Source organism: Passer domesticus, chromosome 1 (genome assembly GCF_036417665.1).
Source record: "Passer domesticus isolate bPasDom1 chromosome 1, bPasDom1.hap1, whole genome shotgun sequence".
Lineage (NCBI taxonomy): Eukaryota > Metazoa > Chordata > Aves > Passeriformes > Passeridae > Passer > Passer domesticus.
In genome coordinates this window covers 97,664,848-97,685,391 of record NC_087474.1, presented here as the reverse complement: position 1 = coordinate 97,685,391, position 20,544 = coordinate 97,664,848, and positions in this window count along the sequence as shown.

The following is a 20,544-nucleotide window of genomic DNA, read 5'->3' as shown; positions in this document are numbered from 1 at the left end:
TTATCTGTTGTATAATAAATCAAACAGCTTCCCATTAATTTATATCTCCTATAAGTGCCTTTTGTGATGTTTCATTTCATATATTCTTGGATTGATTTGAAAATTAAGAGACAGTGATAGATTTTTAGTTTTTATCCTTGATGCAGAATTAAAATATTATAAAATCCACATTAATTAAAATTTATCATCACATGCTTCCATTCAGAAAAATAGCAGGAATTTGAACACAGGCAAGCAATTTCAAAACCCTACTGCAAAATACTCTGATCATGACACAGACATTTATAAAATGAAGGAAGGTGTAAACCAGAGACAAAGAAAAGCTAGAGAGGAGTAAAAGATAATAGCAGTTTTAATAACAGATCATGATTTCTTAGCAAAAAATAACAGAAAATACTGTGAAATATTGTCAACTGCACTATTCACTATTTTAGTTTTATTTTGTTATGGAGAAAGAGGAATTATTTTAGTGAAAGATCTATTTTAGAGAGGAAAAATATAGTAGCTTAATAAAAATGTATATTAGTAGACTGTAAGCATAACTGTAAGCAGGTCGTATCACAGATGTATATGGGTAAATTTGAAAACTATTTTCTCCTGTGGAAGGTTATTTAAAGTATTAGAAGATTCTCTAAAGCCAAGGGCATTTGCCATCCTTTTGTCTGCTGGAAAATATGGAGAACTGTCATGTTTAGTTTAACAAGCTATTTCTGGGTAACACAACTTTACTGGCAAAGTTAACAAATTATATTAAGTGCAGTTACTGTGTAATATTCTCAGGTGGTTAAAAACTATTCTAGTTCTATTACTTTGATAGTACTTCACTGAACAGCCAAGACTGGAGGCATGAACAAAATGCAGTTTTACTGGTTATTTCTGGGCTTGTGAGCCTGTGTTTGCTTTACATAAATAAGAAAACTATTAGCTGCTTCTTGGCAGGAGGTTTGTGAAGGGCAGGGAGGTAGCTGTGTGCAACCCTACCCCTGAGTGCCTGAGAAGATGCAGCCCATGAAGCAGCTACAGACACATTGGCCGACCCAGGAAGTCAACAAATGCCTAACACACAGCATGCATAAGTGATGGCATGTAAACATACCCCTCTCTTTTTCAACCTGGTTATGCTGTTTTTTTTGCTAAAGTCACTCAATAAACCAAATTTTTTTTTTATTATCTATCCTACTGATCTTGATACACAACATGTTGTGATACAAAGTTGTGTGTCTGTATGTATTTTCCAGCATTGAAATTTCCCAGTTGGGAAGCATTCTGTGTTTCCAATAAAACATTTGTTTATCATCTGTTCTTTTACAGCTTGTAAACTCTAGTCTTACAGGCTTTCTCAGAGTGCATCTTGCTGTTTGCTGCTTTACATGGTGGAATGTTTTCATTGCAGTGATGTCACAATCAAATGTTCCCATTCAGACACAAGTAGGCCTAAGAAAGGCCCCAGAAAATGGTGTTTCTTTACAGCTTTCACAGGCTGAGTCCCAAAGTTATCACTGCCTTTTCTACACTTCAGCATCATCTGTGAGATGCTACATATTTTCCATGTGTTAATCAAGATTATCTCTCCTTCCCTCAGAGGATGAGCTCAGCCACACTCTCAACCATAGCAGCCAAGCTGCAGGAGCAGTAGTCTCCCAGGTCTCCTGACACAACTCAAACCCTGGTTTTGAGCACCCACAGCAGAGATCTAACCAGCCTCTGCACCCTTTCCAACTATTCACACAAATACCTTCTCCTGTCTGTGGGAGAAGGAGAAAAGGGAGGAGAGGAAAGGAAGGAAGACAGGAAAGTGGACTGTCTCCAGCTTCCATCTCAAAATGGACACATTTTGGACACGGCCTTGGAATGCACCTTGGATTTGTAGGTAGAATACAGTCAATATATAAAACAATATCTCTGAAGACCTGGCACTTCACAATGAGTCATTAAATAATTTTGGGTGGGCTGGACCCCCGATCAGCACACCAGGACATGGCTCAAACTGAGTTCAAGAGTGAGTAAAATACACAAGGACTCCATTGTGTCATTGGAACCTACAGCTCTTGTCACTGTCTCTGAGCAGTTTCTTTCACATTTAGAGACTGGGGAAAATTATTATCATAATGGAGATCTTACAGGTACAGCAGTACTTGCTTCTCATAATTTTTGGTCTGGGATGATCTTCTCTGAGGATGGAAACAGAAAGGACATTCTGCTCAAAACTAGTCAGAACTTTGCATCAGACTCACTCTGACACAATTACTGATTTCATGTTAGAGGGCCAACTCAACACACAGGGCTTTGATCTTGAACATCACTGGTGATGATAGCCTAACCAATTCCTGAAGTAACCGTTTTGCAGACAAGCTGAATCATTTAAACCCCTAAATTACACAGTTCAAGAAGCATTTGGACAATACTCTCAGGCACATGGTGTGACTCTTGGAATGGTGCTGTGCAGGGCTGGGAACTGGACTCAATTATCCTTGCAATTCTGCTTATTCTGTGATTCTGTGATTGAACTTTCACAATCAGGATTCACATCCTATAATGTTATCCATGATCACATGTAGACTGTTAGCTTGAATAGGTTGTGATTTTACAGCATTTGAGAGGTGGAAAAAGCTGTTTTTTTTCTGTTTATGAAAATGTCTTTATTGGATTTGCAAAAGAATGTGAACATTCTAAAATTAAATGAATATTTTTAAAATATGTGATTTGGAAAAAAAATCAAGAAAAAAACAGAAATTGAGGAAAAAATAAAGATTTCATGCATAAGATTTGTGGGTAAACTTTTGTTTGGGGACCTTTTGTGCTGGACACAGTAAGCATAAAAGGTAGGAAAAAAATCCTTGTTCTGAGAAGATCATTCTCTAAACAGACAAAAAAGTAAAAGCAGCAGAAAATAGCAAGTATATTCCATTATATCTTTGGGGGATGGAGGCAGGGATGTCAAAGAATGAACTAGGAGGTTACCTGGGGGTATGTGAAAAGAATAAAGTAAGAAAGAATATTGAATTTGAGGCAGTTAGAGGAGAAGAATGGCAAAAGAACCAGGAGAGCATAAACATTGGATGCAGAGACTATGAAAAAAGAGGAAAGTCAAAGTAGAGAAACAAGAAAATGGCCAGATTTTAAATAGTCTCTGAATGTAGGAAAGCTCAAACTTTGGATGCAGCTGCTCTCACTGACTATTTTTTTTACCTGAGAGACAAATGATGAGAGGTGGAGAACAGAAGAGGAAAATACTAGTCTCAGTGTGTTAGCCTTAATCCAATGAAATCCTAGAACCATGGAAAAGCACAAAAAACACCTGGGATCTGAAACTAGACTACAAACAAAAAAACAAGCAAACTCCCCCATTTCCTAGCTGGATAAATAGAGCTAAATTTTCAGAAACAACTGTAAGGATTCATGTGTAGTTCTTTTCTGTTCTCTGTGTAAAGAAATCCACTATTAATCCTCAGACTATATTTGCATATATGAGTTACATACATCCTGAATGAAAGTGCAGTTTGTATATGGGTTACATAGTCTTCTGAATATGCACCAATTTGGATAAGACAAATTGCACACACACAGTTTTAGATACTGCTTAGAGGCACCCTTGAAAGGCACCCTTGATTCAAAAGCTATTAGCTACTCATCTTAAATCTCACAAGTCATGCAGGATTAGTCCTAGTATTATTAATGCAGAGAACAAAGTGATTGGAGATTCAAAAGTCATTTTAGATGAATTTAGTAAATTTTATAGCAATCTTTTCACATCAAAGGGTTAAGAGGATAATGGTTATGAATATATTCCTTGATGTTTAAAGGATCCTTCAATTCCACCTGAGGACAGTGTAGGTCTGGAATCATCTATTACCCATAATCAGATGGCGCATGCAATTTATTTTGGGTGAAATTCTCCTCATCTGCATAATTGGTCTTTATATACAGGAACTTTAGGGAAGGGAAATTCATCTTGCCTACTTGGGGTCAGGATGCATCATATGGCCCTTTGCAAAAATTCCATAAATATAACTAATGCTGAGGGAAGGGAAGGGAAGGGAAGGGAAGGGAAGGGAAGGGAAGGGAAGGGAAGGGAAGGGAAGGGAAGGGAAGGGAAGGGAAGGGAAGGGAAGGGAAGGGAAGGGAAGGGAAGGGAAGGGAAGGGAAGGGAAGGGAAGGGAAGGGAAGGGAAGGGAAGGGAAGGGAAGGGAAGGGAAGGGAAGGGAAGGGAAGGGAAGGGAAGGGAAGGGAAGGGAAGGGAAGGGAAGGGAAGGGAAGGGAACTCTTCCATCATGATCCATGTTCACCCATCAACATCTAAGATCTATCACACAATATCAATGCATTTTTCCCTCAATCTTATCTGTAAAGGGAATGCAGGTGTTTAAAAAATGTTGGTACATAATCTTTATACTAAAAACCCTCCAGATTCTTTGCTTTTAAATAATTTCAATTTTTAAAATTATGTTTATTTATATTCCATATGTGTTTACATGTCAACTTTGTCTCCAAGTTTTTAAACCAAAAGAGGACTCCCTATTTTGTAATTCCTATTTTAGATATTTAAGTATCAGACATTTGTATTGAAGTATTGAATCCAGCATTACATCTGCTTAACTGCAGTGTAATTATATTGTAATTACTTTGTAGTTCAAATTCTGAACTGTTGAGTTATATAGACATAGATATAAATATATAATTTCCACTATGAATATAACTGTAAAAATCTCTTTCCCTGTTTGTTTTTTTTTAATTTCAGATCATTACATTAAAATTTTAATTGTTTTATTGGTTTCAGCACAAAGGTTTTTTCCCGTAGATCCTAAAATCAGATATTTAGGCAGCAGGCTGAGTTTGTTTTAATGCATATTTTTCAGTTCCTTTCTACCACATTCTTATGGTTCTTTTTTACAGTTTGTCAACTTATGTGTGCTTCCTTGTGTGGCCCACCTGTACTTTGTTTCCAAGCCAACTTCTGTGTCTGTGTAAAATTATGTCGAGGGTAATCAATCTACGTTTCTTCAGTGGGAAAAAAAAGTAATTTGTTCTCTTTCTTCCCTTTTATACTGGTACTTTGGAGAGTAAAGCTGTATTTTTATGTTTTGCACCCTTATATATGTGCCACTACGTTATGAAAGTGAGCAATTCTAGTATGAAAATCTAAACATGATGGAGCTCCACATAACTTCCTCAGGACAGAACAGTGAGGGATGGCTTCTGGGAAACTTATCTGAGAATAGCTATCAAGCTTTGTCTTAAACTAAGTTTATAAATAATGAAATCAAAGTTCCTAAGGGTGTTTACATCCTGGCTTCCATGGATAAAGGATAGGCCCCTAATAAAGAGAGAGAAGTGACAATGCCAGAACACTCCATTTTTGTTTTCCAGCCAGCACAGCAAGCAAGCACATGTGGCCATGTGGATTGTGTTTAGGACTCCAAAGAAGCCTCTATTTGAACCACTTCTGTGGTAAATATATGTGATTAATTTCCAGATCAAATATTTTAATTGCAAGGGAAGGAACAGGATGCAGAATGGAAATATCTAAATGAACATGCACAGGTTTTTGAGGAATCCCTGATATGTTTCATCTGCGATGGCTTAAAAGAATCTCCGCACTGCCATGGTCCTAACATGGTCAAGCATAAAAATGCACATCTGCTTCACTCATTTTTTTCAACTTTATTGTGGTTTCTTTGCTTTTTGCTTTGTTTGCTACAACATAATGATTTTAATTTTCCTATGTGGCTTTTCATAATTTTTTTAATGCATGTTTATTAAATTAATATTATTGGCCTTGAATTTATTGTAAAAATGACACACATACATGGATAATATGAATTTGTACTTTCCATCATTCAAAACTTTCATTTTTAGTTGAGTTGATATATTACTTATAGTCCTCAAAGATTGTTTTCAAAAATCTTGTCTGCCAGGAAGAAGCCTGAAAACTGCAATTACTTCCTATTTATATTCTTTTTCAACAACCATTTTTGTCCATTGGAATTGGGTTGATGAGGAAACAATGTCATTAGCTCTCTCATGCAAAACTTTACTAGAAGTAAAGCTTCCTTCTTAGTTGGTGTTCCACCACTTCTCCAAATAGTCACTGCAGATGGTTAGAGCACAAGGAATGGATTCCTCTGAAGTGTAAGAATATTTCATATCTAGCTAAAAAAAAAAAAAAAATTCCCATCTGCTTGGAGCTTCCACTATAGCCCAGTTCTCAATAAATTACCTCATTATGTTTGTGTTGGACATAAGTAAAACTCTAAGACCACTTACACAGCTGCTGGGAATCATTGATGAGTTTTGCAATATAACAGCCTTGTAAGTTCAGTTTAGCTGAGCTCTAGCTAATGAATTCAGAGTCTATGACTCCAAAACAACAGGAGGACACAAAATAAAGTCAATTTACTAAAAATCCACAGAAGTTGCTGTCACCACCACCCTGTCAGTCCATTTCCCTTTCTATTTAAAAGGGGTTTTACTTTTCAGCCTTAGGAGATGTCTTCCTGGGCTTTTTTGGTGCCTTGGGCTTTGGTGATTAGGGAAATAATCATGTTGTAAAGTGCTGGAGATAAGGAAAATATTTAAATAGTGGTTTCTTCTTTGTTTACCTCTGCAAAAAGCTGAGGAACCAGACAGCTGAGGGAAACATTTTGCAAGCTTTTCAATTTACAGAGTAAATTCAACTGAGTTGCCATAAATGTTGTCACTGAGTTTTGTATTCATGCTTGATTTTTTACCAAATTAACTCTTCTGTGAGTAAATATATGTTTCTCAGTTGCACTCCTCAGTCTATGTCCTGAACATAACAAAACTGATGGAGTATGTTCCAGATCTGCAATACAATTAGCCTGCATAGCTTCAACAAAATCTCAGTAAAATAAGTGGTATCCAGCTTAAAAGAATCAGATATTAAATCCAGGTTATATAATTTTCTTTGCAACATTGTGTGCCAACTACAAAATCATACATTATTTTATGAACAGTTACATCATTAATCTTGTATGCTGCAGTGGAAATTTGTAGAGAGCTGAAAGCTTATTTGAAAACAAAACAAGGCAATGAAAAGAAAACCAGCATTCTTACCACATTATATCTGATTTTTGATTTGCAATCTTTTCACATCTGATTTATTTAGTAACTGAATTTAGATTTGAAAAAAAAAACCGCACACACATTATTAAATCATTAAGCAGTAATAACATTTTCATGGTATTTTTTTTCAAAATAATTATAATAATGAGTACACAATCTTTGCATTGTGACAATATCATCAAAGTTTGAACAATTATGTGTAGATTATATATATACACATAGAAAAAGATAAAAGAAACATACTATATCAATAGGTAAGTATATTGATATATACTTATATATATATTTATATATATTTGGGAGAGAAAAGAAGGCAATAAAATGCAAAAATTTAACTATTATGACTTCAGTTTTTACAGACCCCCAAAACAATATACACAATAACATAAGCTTAGTTTTTCCTACCAAATTCTGCATAGAGTTTTTAACTGAAAATCTTCTGTTCCAGAAGAATGCAGCCTCTCTCTTCAAACTAAATATTTTGATAGGTTTGTTGTTAGTTTGAATAACTCCTGCTGCTTTTTGAATATTATGCTATCATTCAATATTTGTCCAATTTCAGTGTTACTTTTACAATTACAATATATTATGAAAAACATATGAAGCCTTCTTTTTTTTTCTTTTTTTTTTTTTTTTTAATAAACAGTCATCATGGCATTCACATGATACTACCTCCAAAGAAAAAATAAATAATTTCATGCACAGTACTTTCATGACATGGGTCTTCTAACTTCATTGACTTTAGGACCCAAGGGAAGCCCAGGCACAATTGTCAATAGACCTCCTTGAAATAAAAACATCATTTTTCCTTCTGCCCATTGCAAGGAAGACTGAAACTGCCACTGATAATTAATCCACTGAGAGAAATCAATATTGCAACCGGTTGGAGATGAAACAACCCATAGCAAAATAAACTTTTGCCATGACAGTGCAGCAGTTCTTCGAAGCATACTCTGTCTGTGGGCAGATGTGGAATCTTGAAAAATGATTGCAAGAAACTAGAAGGCAGCTGTATCAAACTGTTGTATTTTGTGCCATAAAATGCAGTTATTGTTCTTGTATGTGCTGACTTGCTGTTCAAGACATAGTAATGGCCCCATTTTTGTAAAGCCTGAAAATGCTGTGAATAAAAGAAGACAGGACATCTTGCAAGCATCCAACTGACTGTAAGAAAAAACAGCAGTGTTGTGTTGCATTCCACTTACCCCAGTTCTTGAACCAGCCTGCAGGAAATTAGATTTTGGTATAAAACTCTAGATTTTGAGTGAATTGGTCAACATTCACAGATGTATATTCATTTCAACCCCCAGGTGAAGGCCCAAATATTTATTGTAGAAAAGATTTTAGGTATGGATTAGAATTTCAAAGAATTGAAGAGTAGATGTTTTAATATAGACCTTTGGTTGAAGACAATTAGATAAAATCAATGAAAATAATAATTACCTGTGTGCCACCACAATGCTCTGGGGGTGGCATTTAGCAGGAAATACCATGGCAGTCTGTGACAGAGCTCACTGATGCTGTCTCCGAGGAGCCCAGAACTTAGGGCCAAATGTTAACATTTGATCCTGTGGTCTTAGCACAGGTAATCAGTGAACACAGAATGATCCATGTTCCTTTCTACAAAAGGTTTTTGCATTTTATTCCCCCAACAGGTTGATTTAGTTGATGCATAGCTTCCAGAAAGGTAGCCAGGGTGGAGTTGCCTGCTATTTCCTTTGGTAGCTTTTATTAATGGCAAAAAGATATACTCCTTGTTTCAATTTATAGACATTGGTTTGGGACTTTTAGGATGCTTCACAGCAATTTAATTTCGTTTATCAGTGTCCTCCTCATCAAAATATCTGGTCTACATTGTTTGCTATAACTATTTTATCCACTCATCCCTTGGGATTGGGGTCCTTCTAAAGGGATTATAACTGAATTTTGGCTGACTTAAATAAGGCACATATATGCTTTTACTGGCAATATCATTCTAACAACTTATTCTATTTTTCCTTATATTATTCACATCTTGAAAATTAATGAAGATATGACAAATTAGGATTCATCCATTTGCCCTCTCTGAAATACTTTGTGGGTTTGTTTTGTTTGTTTTCACTTTGGTTGTTGGCTGGGTTTTGGGTTGGCTTTTTTGTTCTGCTTGGAATTATTTGTCTTTTTCTCTTTTTTTTTGACCACTGTTTACTGCTGGCTGAGTCATTCTACTTTTCTCTCTTGAACCTAAAGAGATCTTTGATATCCAAGGAACCATCCTCTTCCATCTCAATGATTATATCGCCAAAAAGAATTTCAAACCAGAGTTACCACCCTCTGTTTGTAAATTTTTTATGTAGTAATAAATTTAGTTTCCAAAAATTCAACCAACAACATTTTGTTAGACTTAATACATGTCTCCACACCTACATATACCCAAACATGCAACATGAAAACATGCATGCACATACCTATATGTTGTAATTTTATTTAAGTCTATCAAACTGATACTTCCAGTAGCCTCTGAAAGGCTCATCCTAAGTCTTCCCTGCCTGCCCAAGGCAGCCACACCCTCAGGACACCCAGCTCCATATATCCTCTCAGCAGCAGAGAAAATCCTGTCTCCACACTGGAGCAGGTTCTAAGAAAATAAGAAATAAGTAAAAAAATTATTAGAAAAAATCATTTGCCCGACTTTGAAAACGAGGTAGGAATGTTGCAAAAAGGGGCTTGGGGTGTTTTTTTTCCTGAGAATGAAGATGTAATATAGTTTCACTTTCCAATGAGCGTTGTATTATGAGTAGTGTCCAGCCAGCATTAGAGGCCAGAAAATACTTCTGTAAGCCCTTTGGAGATTAGAGTTATCCTTTTTCTTTATAAACTTTTTGTCATAAGGTAATCCATTCTCTTATCAGCTCAGGGAGAGATTTTTCTTCAGCCAGTAGCAAGTCAGAAGAGTCCTTACAACAAGTTTGCAACAGGCTGGGAGAAAAAGGATCACTGATAAAGGCTAGTCTGCTTTGGTTTTCATTGAAGTTTCAGTTCCACATAAATATCTCATTCTGATATGGGGTAAAACTGATTTTTCAGTCTCCACTGTGCCTCTAGTTGCAAGATTTTTGATCTCTGGGGAGAATACAGCTGAGCTTTTCAGGCATAGAAGAGTCTATGCCACTAGCTTCAAAGTAGTTGCTGTCAGAAGAACAAGCTCAAGTACATCACAGGAGATACTTGGAACATCTGAGAATGTGTGTGTGTGTGTGTGTGTGTGTGTGTGTATTTATGTGTACATGTATATTTTGGTACATAATCCCATGCTCTGACATCTGAAGGTACAGATTTTAAAATCCTTTTCACAAAACCTCTGTGAGTCAGGTATTTTTCCATGCAGTTTTTACAGGAACAAACCTAAATGCAGCAAAGCAGAGAAGTCACCTTCCAGCTGGTAACAGGGTGCAGAGCTCTGACTCTTGTGATTCCTACCCCCCTGTTTTTAAAAGCAACATTTTAGTAATGGCAGGACAAACAGGAATGTTCCTCTAGTGAGAATTTTCTAGTGTTATGTTGTCCTAGTGTTGTTCTAGTGTTGTGTTTTTTAACCTCTCCTGTCCTTTGGAGAAACTGCAGTTTGGGTTTAGGTTTTATAGAAGCCCACAGCATTTGGGGAAACAGAATAATGATGTGTCTTATCTGTAGATAGCCTGAGCCTGGGCATAATTCATTACTTTAGTTGCAGCTCCTCTGCTCGGGGAAGGCTAGTGGAAAAAATATTACCAACCTCACAGGAAACATCTCTGTTCATCAGAACTGAGTTTCAGAAATCAGGCTGTGATTCCTCCCCTCAGTCAGGTAGACGGGATCTTACCCCAGAGGGGACACTAGATTGAAGCCAGTTTGGAATCTCTCTCTGTGAGAGTGTATGCTCCTTTCTGACCACAAGTTACTCTTCTCCTGTTGATCCTGCTACCCCACACCACTCAATTGGTCTGGCCACGCCCTTTATTTACCACTTGTCAGCTTTCCTGGTTCCAGGTATCATTTCCTTGATAAATATTCATTATGTCCCATGATTTCTGTTCTCCATCTCACAAGCACAATATAAAAAGGCTTTTCCCTTTGGCTGTAGACACTACAGAAGCTTTCAAATTCATTAGTCCCTCTACAAGAGAATATTTGTCTGCAAAATTTGCCCTATGGGTGGTCAAACTAGGTACTTGCCCGATGAGCCAAATTTTGGAGGAAAGGGGTGGCTCACAGAAGCTGCTGCACACTGAGCACTTGTTGTCAGTGTTTCTTCTGTTCAAAAGAATCACTATTGGGCATTGTGGCTAGAAGAGGGGTTGAGACTTACAGATTTTGAATATTGGCTAAAAAATTCAAAAATTTGAGCTCATCTTCCCCTTCTAGGATGCAGGAAGCCTGACTCAGCCCTCAAGCCACATGCCATTGAAGGAAGCACACGGTGCTGGGCAGCTGCAGGCAAAGCTTGTAGCAATACTGCTATGGGACAAGTAGGAAAGGGAGAGGAATCAAGCCTCTAAACGACAGGGCAGGCCCCATTTATCTGACAGGGAAGCATAAGCAAATGTGTGATCATGGTCAGCACTGGCACTGAGAAGCTGCAGCGGGATGCCCTCACCTCTCTGAGCACAGTGGCAGCTCGATCTCCCTTCTTTCTGGGCTGAAGTACATCTGCTAACCCACCACATTTCCAACTCCATGTGTTGACCTGAGGAGGTTTGATGAGAAGGACTGATTTCAAGAATAGATGGCCTGTGTGGCTGATTTATTTCTGCTGAAGCAGACTACCAGATCCTCTGAAGCTGTCTCAATTACCTCTATGTAAAGGCTGTTATTCTTCTCCTACAAGTAGTAGTCATGTTTGAGTGGCCCGATTTGTGCAGATTTGGCCTGCCTTGTCCACTTAAAAGACTATTAATCACCACTCCAGTTTATAAATCAAGGAGGCCAAGTTGCTGAGAGCAATTGAGAGGTTGAGGCTCCGCAGAAGCACTTAGCCAATTCCCAGACCCAGGCTTAGCATTTCTTTCTCCCCGCCTTTAGTCGTCAGACAATTCATCATCCTTCTCCCATTGAGGCAGAATGAGCCTGACAGAAGAATGCCTGAAAGCTAATCAATATGATCAACTTCAGGGGGAGAGCACATCAAAATTTTTTTTTGCTTTCTAAGTCCTTTAAATAAACATGACCTATTTGCTTTAAGATTTGAATTTATAGAAGACAAAACCAAAAGACAAAGCGCAAACTAAAAAACAATATGCTGCAACAGAGGAAAAACATAGCACAGACAGCCTTTTGCAGTAGTTATCTATGAAGAATAAAATTTCAGGCAAGGAATAGGACTATTATGATTGTGGATTATCAGTTTGGGTACTACAGTCATACAAGATCGCTTTTCTTTTACAGCAGTGTCAAGTGCAATTGGCAAGCCAGGAGTCACAAGGAGGTCTGCTCCTGCTAAATAAACATCAGCCTGTTCCGTGCTTGCATGTGGACTAATGAGGTTATGATAGAAAATGGATCTGCTCTGTAATAAGGCAGAGTGAGGGAACTTGAACAGGAGGTTTATTTTCCTATTCTGTGATAAGTTGCTTTTACATATTTCGAGCACAGCCTTTTTTTGGACAGAGGAAAACATAAATTGTTCATTGTACAGAGGAAAGCATGAGTGACAACTGTAAGTGGAATAGACAGTTTCCATTACCCCCTCACACTTGCTGAAGAATAATTTGCAAAGGCTGGGTAAATTGTGTTTTAAGAAGTGTAATGACGTGTAATAATTTCCTGTCAGCATGTCAGTTACAAGCAGAGTGAGTTTGATAATTTTGGGATAGGAGATAGAGAGAATTGAGGATGGGGGGGAGGGAAGACATAGAGAAGAAATGGGAAGGTCTTTTAGGATCGCTGGCTTCAGAAACTAATGAAAGCATAATTGTAAAAAAAAAAAAAACAGGTGGAGTGCTAGATAAAAGCAAGAGCTGTGCAGCAACCCGCCCAGATACTAATTCCCATTTGCTTTCCCATTAATCTTGCATAAAGATTCCAGGTCACAGGTCCAGCTACAGGGAGTATTAAGCAATTTAGTAGGATGGAAAATGGCTCAGAAATCAGAAAATGGATGATCAGAAAATTTTCCTTTTCTTGTCCTGAAAAAGGCATCTGTAGCATAATGCGGAAAAACATTTCTGCACTCTGGCTCTCTAAGAAAGGGAAAAAACCCCATACAAATATGGAAAGAAAAAAGAAGAAACAGTTGGGATGTATTTGACTGCCTACTCGTCTTTGCGAATGCACAGTGTGGTAGAGATCAGTAAATGCCACAGCTTATAGATCAACCTAAGATGAATGAGCCAGTTATTTTCACACTGTTTCACTCCTTCTTCTCATTTTTATCTTAAAGATAATATTGTCTGAGATTTATTATTTATTAATTTTGTTATTTTATCATGCTGGCACTTCTGTCAGGAGCATAATATTTACTTTAATCCAGCCATGGTTGAATCAAATTTCCATTCTCCATTATACATCTATGCACCTAGAGTTAGTCTGCTGACCTCATGACATTTATGACTGATTTGCATTGTTGCAAAAGTAAAGAAAATTTGACCCTTAATATGCAAATTTTATATTATCCCCCCCATCATCCTGACAAACCACAATTTCCCTTCTTCAGTACATATGGCTCTCCAGACCTATTTCTTAAAATTAAGCAGGACCATTTCTTCATTTTTGGTGGTGAATTGGATATAAAATATACATTTTTCTTAGAGAAACTACTTTAGTATTGAATATAAGCATTGACAGCATTTTCCTAACAATCTACTTCTCTTTCAACTGGTCTCTGAGATTCAAGCTTTTAAACGATAGAGTACTTTCAGCCTTAAATGTGCCTTAGAAAGAAGTCTTCTTTATATCAAATGCTAAATTCTTTGGTTAAAATAGAACATTTCCCCCTGGATATGCAGCAAGGTAAGTGAGTCTTTTGTTTTCAGTTATGTCACTTTGTAAAACAGATATTAAAGTGCTCTGGGTTTGGTAGCTTTGGTTTTGGGTGGTTTGGGGTTTTTTTTATAAAATATTAATGGCTTTTGCTTCCAAATAGATTTGAATGGAAATTTCACATAAATTTCTGGTGTTTTCTTTTCTGATATTTAAGAAGATGCAGAGGTAGTCACATCTTGGGACTGAGCATGGAACCACTCAGCACATTGCTGCATGCTGACTTCAAGAAAGAACCACACATGTCTTAATTGTGTGATAGTGCATTTGTCACCACTAATTTTGAAACTGATTGCATTGGAATAGTTATGTTATGAATGCAAACACATGCCAGACAGCTGGAAGAGTGTGATAAGTCTTGTTTGTCTTCAAGGTGTGTCACTGAAATAGTCTCCTCAGACTGTGGCTTTTCTCTTCTTTCCTTATACTCAACTAGCATCATCTGAAAAAAAAAAGAAAAGAAAAAAAGAAACAAAACAGAGAAAGTTGTTTTAAATGAAGTTTAAAAACAACATAGACACAAAATAAATATCATTGTCATTATGTTACACATCATACCAGATGAAAACATATTACAAAAGCACAAGTAATAGCTCTCAAGAAGTACTTTCAATGCAGAACAGCTTTACATGAGTGTTTGTCTGTGAGAATCTTCAAGAATCATCATTTCAAGTCCAATCCTACAGAATCTATCAGCAACCATTTAGTTATGCAAGCCAGGTTTCCTCCAAAATGTCGCAATGCAAAGCTTTGTGTACTGTTGCCAGGCATAAGTCATGGAAGCGAAACCTCCAGAAGGACACATTCATATTCTACTGAGGAACAACTCCAAGAAACATTTTGGGATCTGGACTGAGAAGCAAACAAACATGGACTACAAGTAAAATGTAATGGTAAACAGCATATAAATAGGGAGAGGGGTGGGATGCATGTGCACTCAAACAGGGGACACTCAAAGGAGCCAGGAGTCCGTTTTACTTCTGCGAAGAGCTTCATCAAAGTGGTGCTGAATCATTGCAAATTGGCTTCTTGTCCCTCCTCTTGGATGGATGTTGACGCTGTTGTGGGGTTACAGAAAGTAACAATAGAAATGATCCATATGCTATATAATCTGCCATGTGGTAAAACATTAAAGGAAATCAAGTGGTTTTGGAAGAAAGACAAAAAAATAAAAGATAAATGTGGCTTAATTATAGTCATATAAGTACTGTGCACTTAAGTGGCTTCTCATCTACTGAAGAAAGAATAAAAAGAATCAACAGCCATAAGATAAAGAAGACAGATAAATTCATATTTAGTACTAAGTTATGCTTTTACAGTGACACTAACTACCAAGGGAAGTGGTGGATTCTCCACAACTTAATATATCCAAAGCATGGTCTGGAAGTCTGCCTGGAAGATACGCTTTCGTCAAACATAAATCACTGAGCTCAGGAAATAAATCTATATGATCTAATGGTTTTCTTCTAGCCCTTAGATCCCATGTATTTATAAAATATGGTATAGATTAAAATTTAACTAATAGCTTTGAGACTTTCTTTGGTTTCTGTTAAATTATTGTCTGTTTTTAAATACTTAGTGGGTATCATGGCCTGTCTCTGTTTTCCCTAAGGCACTGGGGTCAATTCAGAAGTATTTCTCTTAACTTTAGAGAATAATTTTAAAGGCAGCTAAAGACATACTACACACAGATGGTCATACTGGACTGAAGAGCAGACCAGAAAAAAAAATGCATGTTTCATATTAGAACATCTCCTTAAGCTGCACAGAAAAAGAGTTTGAAGAAAGGGTATGTGTTTTGAAGTTTATGTTATTTCACAGGTTACAGAATTTATTTCAAATGAGCGCAAGAAAAGCTCCAAAGTCTATTTTTAATTCCTGCTCTTCTTTACCCAGAACTTGTTGAAAAATAATTCCTCAAGAGTCTTTTCCTTTATAAAGAGCTATCAATGGACCTCCCTTCAATCACTATGAAGACATACAAACAAACCAATATTTAAATGTGTAAGGTTCCTACTGCTGTAATTTGTAAGCATTAATTAAAAGGTTTGGAAAATTGCATCTTCATGTTTCCAAAGTGCCCATCATTTTCAAATAGGAAAATTATATATTATAATAAATTATTAAATGTTCTTTAAGGAAAACTAAGTATAAATGTGACATCTGAAAAATCAGTATTTCAATATAAGACATATAAAGGAATCAAAATACAAATGTAAATCACAGCTAAGTGGAGAAATTAGCAAGTTATTGGTATTTTATGTAATTCCTCAATTTCCCTCCTTTTAATATTGCTATCATTACTGCAGTGGTTCTCATTGAGTTTGTGAATATAATTAGAATTTTCATGTGACAGATACTTTTGAGATAGAAAGGAAGATGTAGATTCTGTTTGGAAGTGCATATTAATAATCATTGTGTTTCATATCATTTTCATTTTTAAGAATATCTAAACAACGAAACTTTAAAATGTTTTCACTTCAATGTGGTGGAAGTAATCACTGTTTGCAAAAGAGAGATCAAACAGAGACTAGGCTTACAAATCTTCCTTTCCCATAAAGATCAATTCTGCCACACATGGAAATAAGGAGAATGCATTCTTGACAGATACGCTGATCCTTGCCATTGTTATGCAGTGAGCTCGGACACATGGTGTGCACTGGTCTGTGAATTGCCCTGGACTGACAGGAAACTGAGCAGATGCTCATCAGGACTGTTACAGATACTTCCACCCTCTCTAGGTGGCTCGAGGCATGACCATATTCCAAACCAGGGTCTCTCCCACACAAAGAGGTTTTGCATGACGAAGATTAAACCCACTGAAGGAACTGTTTTGTCCCAGAGACATGGGTTGACCAGCAGTGGAGTTGGAGCTTTAGGATTCCAAACCCTCTGCTTTGGGAGTTTATATCTTCTCTCCAGCACCAGTATATCTTCCACAGCTACAGCAATCTGAATATTGTCATTCTTTTGATGCAAATCAACTTGGACAAACAGTCTGTCAGAAATATGGAGTGAAATATGGAGAAATTGGCTGAGGTCTGCTCTGTGTCTCTAAAGGTGCTTTGCTCCTGTACAGTCCTCAGTACTGTGTTTCTCCGTATCATATGGAACTTTATTCACTTGACAGGATTCACATGGCCCTAATATCAACCTTACACTGTTGAAATGGTGGCATCTTGCCTACATCAGTAGCTACCCTACTGATTTCGCATCACCCATTTTGTTTGCATCTCAGAGTCTGATCAATTTCCTCTTTCTTCAGAATACACTGTCCTCCAAAAAGTCAGGATTCCAGTTCATGCCATAAGGAACCCAAATGCTCTCTATAGCCTGAATCACGTAGCTGTTTCAAATATTCAAGGACCTCAGCTGCTTTGTAACAAGGTCCCAAACTCCTGCACGGTCAAGGTGAAAGGTTAATCCAGGTGGCGAAGGGAATAACACAGGACAGACCCCTGAGATAGATACACCCGACCTTGGATAGGAGGGTTAGTGAAGTCTGCTGAGCTGCGACCATCCTTCACAAGGGGGATGAGTAGCCATGTCAAGCATCACACTCACAGTTGGAAGGCACCTCTAGAGATGATCTCATCCCAGCTTTCTGCTAAAGCAGGTTCACCTACAGCAGGTTGCACAGGATCACATCCAGGTGCATTTTGAATATTTCCAGAGACTCAGCAACTTTTATGGAGAGCCCCACATTATTCTGCCATGCCTTTGAGCAGCCTGATAATCTAGATAAATCTTCAGTTAAACAAGAGCCAAATGTTACAAAATAAAATGCAGACAATCTTGGCCATATCAGTCTAATGGAGACTGCATTTCCATGTGCAGTGCATTTCCATTCAGTATGCTTTAACTAAAAACCCCCTTGCAGTAAGCTATGGGAGGGCAGTAGAGCTAGAACCAAGCTCTGCTCCATGGAAGTGCCTGTGACAGCAAGGAGCATGACAGTGACAGTTTAACAGCATTAATGTCACATGGTACTCCCTGCATCCTTGCCAGCTTCCTGAAGGAACTCTACCCCAACATCAAAATACCCAGCAATGGGAAAAACAGTAGGTTAGACTCACTGCTGGATATGTCAAATAAAAAGAGAAATGTGAAAATGCTTTTAGCCTCCTCTGCGGTGCAGTTGCTGCATGTTATGCTGTTATGTGGAGTTCTCTGACTGAGTGCCAGCATGGTATGGCAGTAGGACTGCTCTGACCATTGCAGGGTGCCTCAGCTGATGTGCAACCACTTGCACCCAAGTTCCCCCCGAGATGATTGCAAATTCAGAAACTGCTTGTCTCATTTGATAGGGTACACAAGGCCATTTCTCTTTAAGCTGCCCACAGCTGCATTATTTCTTTACTGTGTAAAGCTAGATTTTTGTTCAAAATTTCAGAGACTATGCAAAAAGTATGATGAAGTCCTGACCGCAGGCACTCTGGCCATGTTACAAGTATAGAAATTATTTCTAAATGCAGTTAAAATTATGAAAGCTCTATTATTTATGATGACACTGATTATCTTCCCCCATACCTCACTGACAAATTCAGCCACTGCTTTTAGATGAGATATCATACTTTGTCCACAGACAGCCCTAGAGGTAGGAATTAATTATTAAATACTGGTTGATGATAATTACATGATAACTTTATTGACCAAAATCAGAAAGGAATGTGTGATGTGTTCTAAATCTTCTCTACAAAATGAATCCTCAGAGCAAAGAGAATGTCTATTTTGAAACAAAATATTATCTCTTATATAAACTATCTTTAGAAACCTCTTTGTCAAAAACACTAGCATCATGCTCTTGTAGCATAAAATGGGAGAACACATTTTAACCCAAATGTTTTACTTGTGAGCATTAAATGAAATCTAGATAATAAAGAAGAACAGTAATTCAAATTCAGTACTGAGGCTCACATACAAACTGTGTGTCCCTGCAAAAATTCATATTTAAATTTATGTTTTTATATATTTGTGTCTTTCAATACTCACCTTTTCAGAAGGGACATCTGACTTAAGAGTCTTGAAACTGAGTGATCTTAAATGAGCCTCCCAAAAATCAGATAACATTTACCAAAAAAATAATTACATTACATTATTATTCCTTACAATTGTAGTCAGCAAAAATTTTAATGCTACTGATTAGTTTTCTGTAATTTTAGAAGAGAAGGTGTTTCATGAAGCACAGCTACTACTTTTCTGATTCTTCTTGGATATCATTACAATAATAAAATTTCCAAATACAAGGGGGAATGCAAAGAGCATTTAGGTTTAAAATAACAGTTTTGATAGCTGCATATTGCCTATTTCAGCATGTTTTAATTTATATCTGGGGACCACTACTTGCATTTAACAATATTTTACACATATACAGAACTAAACTGAGAGAGGAGATATGGCAGGAATAAAAATCCACAAATGTACAGGAGTGTTTGTGACAGAAATATAAGAAATTAATTTTAACATGCATATCAGAAATCAGACTTATAACAGAAAAAGAAGGTGTCTCAGAACCCCAGCAAAATGCTGCCCTAGCATTTGAACAAAGCTTTAATCTTAACATATCCAAGGTGGTAAATTCTCCCAAACAATGGGCATAGAGAATGAAATTAGAATTACATGGATGTACAACTTTATGCAGTTAGATGAAAGTGACAATTAAAGGTAGGGTTGAACAGTCTAGTGTGGTCCTTTCTCAAACCTTGGCAGTCAGTGTGGCTCAGTCCTTATTCAACTGCAGATCCCAACCATCCTCACCACATAACTCTTACTCTGTGTCTGGATTTGAGCTGAGCACAGGACAGCCATTTCATTCCAAGAGGAAACTCGGTTGAGTTGGGAGGAGTTGTGTCCCTTTGCAATGGGATATGTGCCTTGCAAATAGTCTTAGGTTGCACAGTGCCATCCTGAATCAACACAAACTGGTTTCAGCTGGGGAAAGGGTCCTGATTCTGGCAGAAAACCAAGGACTCATGCGCACAGCATAATACAGCACTGCATGGTGACATCTATGCACACTTGCATAGCTTTTCTGCTATGGCCTACTCAAGCACATGCAGCAGAGTCAGGGATGGCAGAAATGGCAAGTTGGTGAACTCAGAAGAGTGCAGGTTGTCTCAAACAAGGCTGCCAACATGTTTCCCTCATGGTTTCCTAACTTGAACCCTGTCCATATGGTGATATGCTAGGTATGAAGCAGGGCACACTAGGCAGATTTCTGGGTAAGAAGATGCAAGAGCATAGGGGATAGGTACTGACCCAGGCCATGAGGACAACTGATACAGCCTGAGGACATAACCAGCCTACCTTTATCTAGTGTCTGCCTTGAGCACAGCAGCATGGAGAGCATCCCCATCCAGCTGGCCTAGAAGTCAGAAGTTAGCCCTGGCAAGGGTCACATGATTGTATAGATATATCTCTGTCTTAATTTTGGATTGATAGCCCCAAGCACAAATGTAAGGAGCT